Source organism: Ostrea edulis, chromosome 7 (genome assembly GCF_947568905.1).
Source record: "Ostrea edulis chromosome 7, xbOstEdul1.1, whole genome shotgun sequence".
NCBI classification, from domain to species: Eukaryota; Metazoa; Mollusca; class Bivalvia; order Ostreida; family Ostreidae; genus Ostrea; species Ostrea edulis.
In genome coordinates, this window is record NC_079170.1 from 27,796,661 (window position 1) to 27,803,622 (window position 6,962).

The window sequence follows — 6,962 nt, forward strand, 5'->3', positions numbered from 1 at the left end:
ATTTAATTATTTTATAGATGTGGATAAAGGTGTTTTGCACTGTGCAGTCATCATCAATGTGGATGTCTGATGCCAGTATGCCCATAATGGGGCAGTATAAGTGTCGATCTTCATATGGAAGCAAGTTTTCAAAGGCAGGTATACCACTTAAAGATAAAAACAATGTCAATACGTGTTTGGATATATATCTATTATGATTATAATATACCCAAAGTAGGTAATAAATGGGTTCGAACTGTTAAGATAAAATTTTTACATGTAGATTTATTGGAAATTTTCAGATATAAGAAGGCAAATAAAACTGATGTAAAATACGCCGGTAGTTGGATAAAACATCGAAAGTCGGCACAGCCAAAGGTCACAACAACTATGGAGGAATTAAATTCATCTTCATTTCTTGGGGCAACAAGCCATTGTCAGCAATTCCTGAAGTTTTTAATTGAGGTTAAGTGCCCATTTTCAGCTCGAACAATGACAATTAAAGAGGCCTGTGCAAATGTTGGTATTTCCCTCTTGGTAAGTCAGCATTATAGACTGAACAATTACATGTATATGTACCCAATACATGTACAATAGCTATACATATATGTAATTGATTATTCATATTTCATGGATGTACCCAAGTTTATTATAACTTTATAGCAACATTTTATGAATGCAATAAAAGTACTATCTCGCACTTAGGCTTCATTGTGATATTGAACTGTTAATGTACTTTATAAACCTTACTTGCATCAAGTTTTGAATATTGCAGTGCATCTTTGTCAAAATAAGTATGCATGCAGTATAATACTTTCACCACAAATCAGAGCACTTGTAAATCATGTTGTATGATAATGTTTTATGAATACATGTAATGAGATTTGCCATTTTTGAATGTGATGCAAGGGATGGTTCGCTGCACCTCAAAACACAGTATGAAATTGGCATCCGATTCAAGGACAACACCTGAAAGACACCCAATGCTGTGATTTGCTAGTGCGGACTCTTATTAACACTCAAATAGTTCACATTGACAAAGATGTATTATGGTCAACATACATTTTAAGCGTGATAGAGTTTAATTATAATATTAAAGTATTTTTCAGCCTTTATAATGCTAGTAAATTCTTTCAATTTCATTGATTGAATTATAAAACACACAGACATAACCACATGTACACATACTTTATTATGATATCAGTGGTGCATCTATCAAAGTTATGTAATTACATAATTATATACTATCAAATAAACATTATAGACAGAGTTTTTGTTATTTTAGATGAACCAAAATATGTATAGACACAGTGTCCAGCTTTGCAAAAATCAATAAATTACATGCATTTACTAAAGAAATGGATTTTATATTATTTTTTAATAATGCAGATTTGAAAACCTTCAGAATGAGAACAAAAGGCTTTATATTCATATGAAGATGTAGAAAAGTTATGTGGCATGTATGATATTCTATACTTTTAACTTTGAAAATTCAACGTAACAGGTACGGTACCTGGCCTTACGTATTCATTGTTGTTTGGTACCGTTATATTGGTAGCAGTCTCAACTTCAACTTCGGTTCCTACATGTACGTTTGAAGCAGATGCTTTTGCTTCAGCAATTTTAACTTTATGTATATGAAAAAAAGTAACATACCATAAGTTGCTGTTTTTATTGACTTAAAGTGGCTAATTACACGACAAAGTTTCTGAAATCAGCACAGAATACGAGTTTTACAATAATTTTTATCAAGGCCATGTGGTATACGAGTCCTCTTGAAACACAATACAAAATTTAATCATGCAGGAGCCTATATACAGGCAAGTAGTGTCAAGGGTGTCCTGTCAACCCTACAAATCCCCCTTTTTTATCAATGTTATTTTTCTTCTATATTGATACAATAAATAAGTGTCCCTTCTCTTTTTCTGGAAGAAGGGATTTATGTAGTAAAAGATATTATAAATGTTGAAATCGATAACGGAGAATAACTGACCTCCCTCAATTTAGGAAATTATAGTCAATTCTTTTCATTATTTTATTTTTATCAGTTCGTCTGATAAAATCTTTTGTAGGCCTACCCCCCCCCCCCCTCTGAAATATCTATAAACACGTCCAGTATATTCTGTCAGTTTATATACACGTGTGTTGAATTGACATTATGATTATTCATTGGATTATGATAATATTACGTACCTACATCTTTGTATCCACCACTTCCTTACTTTAGCATCGAATAGGAATCTAAATACACTACATGACAGAGTTTTCCCAGTCTCGTGTGTGTAGGCGATCGCAAAACAATACACCAAATTACATATTATCGCTGACTCGCTGTTATGACTCTATATGTTCCAAACGTTGTTGTACCCGGATGTAGTAAAAACAAAAGTGAAACCAAACGATACTTACAGACTCTATTGAGATATACAATGTATGTGTAGCAGCTAGGTGCAATCATATAGTCTTTGTTTAAAACAATATTGCACAGATGTGGAAATCTAACGTTGAACACTTCTTAATTCACGAAAAGTAAGGATTCCTTGTCACAACGAGATCTAGAATGCTGAAGAAAAGTAAGGATCCCATGTCACAACGAGATCTAGAATGCTGAGGAAAAGTAAGGATCCCATGTCACAACGAGATCTAGAATGCTGAAGAAAAGTAAGGATCCCATGTCACAACGAGATCTAGAATGCTGAAGAAAAGTAAGGATCCCATGTCAGAACGAGATCTAGAATGCTGAAGAAAAGTAAGGATCCCATGTCACAACGAGATCTAGAATGCTGAGGAAAAGTCATAAGCAGAGGACGATAAAGATAAAACTACGATCTCCAACTACAGTATAATGATAATGCAGAACATTATCTTGATTGATCCAGATGATGATACAGAAAATATGATATTGACGTAAAATTTATGAATACGACTATTCTATCATCTACACAACATACGGTTATGATTAAAGTAATGTTGAAAATAATTCAACTGATGTTAAAATGTATTGCATTTATACACAGTAATCTAGTGCTACTTTTATGCACGATTTGATTTGTCTGTGAATTTGAATAGAATGGTACAATGGTAAGCAAATCCACATAAAAACTGTTAACCTCTTTAAAAAATTCATATTAACTTTGATTAGAAATTATCTATCTAAATACATGTGTTTCTTAGGCTAGTTTAAGTGTACGTGTCTGTAATTTGGGATAAATACACTAAGATGGATATTGAAAAAGCGATCACGAACTATTCATATACATAGGCAGGTGGAATTTACCTAAATTCCATGTGAATAGAATTAATGGTGATGTTAGAAATACAAAATAATCTGCTATGTAATCAAATTATTGATTGATTGAGGTTTTACGCCGTTTTGGCAATATTTCAGCCATTTTACGGCGGGGTAATCAAATGATGTTAAAATGTTGTATGAAGAATTCTGTTATTCGTTTGGTCAACGGGACGGGGATTTCTGTTGCTCCTACGTACTTGACACCACCTCTGGTCTGTCCAGCGGTCCGTAATTACCCTAGTCTTAATTTTGAGTTCTTTATAGAAATTATGAGATTAATCACTGTTCATTATCTTCACTTTTTCATCGCAATGTTAGAGGAGTTCCTCAGTGAAGAACCGATTCAAAACGGTATTGTACAAGATGGTATTTAAAAATTAAAGCATGAAAAAAAAATCATTGTCATTTTTCTGTATAGAAATAATGCAAATACATGTAGTATGTTTCGAACATTGTAGTGCTCTGATGGCAAGGTCCTGGACAAACTCATTACCACTACGGCGTGTTTATGTGTACGTCCTCCAATTGTCATAATAATACTGTATTGTTCAAAACATCCTCTCAGTCAGAAAGCAACAACAATTAGAATAAGACAAGTTCTAATTAAGTAGATGTATTTTGTTTCAAATCACCCACTTAATTACGTCTGCAGTACATAGATGAAAAGGAATTAACAATTATATCGGTAGAATAGAAATTAGAAGGTGCAGTGAAGAGCAGATATTATTTAATATCATATATTTTGTATAGGGATATACGTACGAATAGGTCACGGAATGACCCCAAAAGGATATTATATTTTGGGTATCGACTTTGTCATTGAGGTACATGTGTAGGAGGCACGGTTAAACAGGCTTCGTTTGCACCAATATTGCACATGTATTAGAATCGAACTTTGAACGCTGTTCAATTCATTATGAGTTCATGTCAAAACAAGAGACCCATGGAGGTAATCGGTCTCCTGGGTAGTAGTTGAAAGTATCACTCGTCTCAAGGGCTATGCAATCCGGGAAAAGTTTCCTCTCTTGCATATTAAGATTAAGGTAGTACTCTACATCGTCATCATGGCTGACTTCCTTTAAAACATGGATGAAAAAATCGATATCAGCAATATTTGACTATTCCTTTTCCATTTAAATACCTACCCGAGTAGCTCAGTAGGTTAGAATACCGACTGTTAAAAGAAAAAAAAAACGACTGCTGAACTGTAGGTCGCAGGTTCGAGTCCAGGAGGGGTTTTAAATTTTTTCAGATTACCTTCCACTAAAACTGTACTTTTTGACAAAATAAAGTAAATTTGAAAATTTTCAACTTCAAAATATTGTTGTACATATCCTCCACTTTTCATCTACATCAAATTTTTCTGGTGTAGCATACCTCCTTCTAAACAGGCTTCGTTTGAACCAATATTGCACATGTATTAGAATCGAACGTTGAACACTGCTCAATTCATTACGAGTTCATGTCAAAACAAGAGACCCATAGAAGTAATCGTTCACCTGAGTAGTAGTTAAAAGTATCACTCGTCTCAAGAGCTATGCAATCCGGGAAAAGTTTCCTCTCTTGCATATTTAAGTTAAATTCTAATATTCGGCAACAGCATCAAACAAGACGTGTTCATAAAGCTTAAATTCCCCCGAAAGTACCTATACTGATGAAAGAATTTACAAGATGATATATGTAATACTAACACGATATGATTAATATGGACCCACTCTAAAGTCAAAACCCCGGGGTTGCGAAATTCATAATTTTGGTACATCCGTTTCTACTTTTCATAAATATGCAATTAGTTTTATGTTGTATCAGCAAACTTAAAGAAGTCTTTCAAATGATAAAGAAAATAATCACTATGATAATTTCGGTCCCACTCTGGAACCAAAACCCTCATCTCCAGGATCATGAAATTTACAAATTGGGGAGAGGACGTCCTTTGCTACATGACTATGCATTTAGTTTTTAATATAGATATACGGTTTTAGAAAAGAAGAGTTCTGAAAATTGGACAATTTTAGCAATTTTGCCCCGCCTCTAAGACCCCATTAGTGTAGGGGTTTACAAGATATAGAGTGCACGGCGGGGTGTAACCGGTCGACAGGGGATGCTGAACCCTCCCAGAGACCTGATCCCACATAATTGTTTGTCTAACTCTATTTTGTATTCCTTAAAGGAGTTATGTGATTGAACACTGTTTGTTTTCGTAACCTTTCATTGTATGGCTCTCTTGTTCCGATGATGCTTCATACCAAATTTAAAATGCAGTTATCAAGAAGAAGTTAAAAATGTTCAATTTTTAACGTACGACGGACAGCGACGGACGCTGATCAATTGCAATAGGTCACCTGAGTTAGCTCAGATGTCCTAAAAAAGCTAGCATGAAGAGAAAGGTGCAGATAACGAATAGTGATCAATCTTATAACTCCTGTAAGCAAATACAAAATAGAGAGTTGGGCAAACATGGACCCCTGGATATGCCAGAGGTGGGATCAGGTGCCTAGGGGGAGTAAACATCCCCTGTCGACCGGTCAGACCCACAGTGAGCCCTATATCTTGGTAAACGGAGTTATCCGTAGTCAAAATCAGTGTGCCAAGAACGGTCTAACAATTGGTATGAAACACGCTAGACAGCATTTGACCCAATGATAGGTTGCATTGGCATACTAGATCGTTATAACGACCATAGAATTTGCGAAATGCTGGCTTTATACGAGACTGTTGGAACCCCTTCACCATCAACTTGTTTGTCAGTAGCCTGCTTCGATTTAGAAATTGACCATATGCAGTACAAGCTCTTGCTTATCGAATCAGTTGAGAGATATAAACACCATGTGCAGGTGATAATGGAATATTGCTACATAAATATGGGGAGTTGACGATGGAGAAGCTGAACTCATCCCATTTGTCATAAAGTTGAGTTGTTAGTTTGCCGTTGATATCTACTTTCAATAGAATATCTAAGTATGAAACAGAAGTGGACGACTCCGTGGTGTCTTTTATTTCGACTTCACTGGGATATATCGAATCGACATATGAATGAAAATTATTATTGTTAATACATATATGTCGTCGATATGTCTAAATGCCGAATTGAAACACGATATACCAGAGGTCGGATTAGGTGCCTAGGAGAAGTAAGTAAGATTATTATAAGCAATATTTCTATTCATAAACAAGAGGTGGTTGATATGATTACTATAACTGCGGTTGATAAAACTATGGAAAAAGTCTACATGTATGTCCGTCATAAGATGTTTTAAAAGTCTGATATTTTTTAGCTTTAAACCAAATGTGTATGCTCCTTGATGATACATGATCCCACCTCTGGTACATATAGGGGTACGTGTTTGTCCAACTCTCTATTTTGTATTCTTTATAGGAGTTATCTTCACCTTTCATTGCATAAGAAATCACTTTTTTATCAATCAGCTCAAACTTGTCATAGGATTTTTAAAAGTATTGATGAAGGTAAGCCGTTTTGTTTTATGTTTCTAATTTATCCAATACGTTTGTTAAAGTTGGGAATAAATGGCAACGTATCGAATTACAATCGAACGATAGTTCACATTGTTTGTAAATGGCTTAGGAAATCTCTGCGAAATGGAAGTTAAGGAACAATGCATTAAGATTTGCTGTCGTACGCATGCGTATTTGATATCAATGCAGATATATCGCAAAGTTATGTGAGTGATGT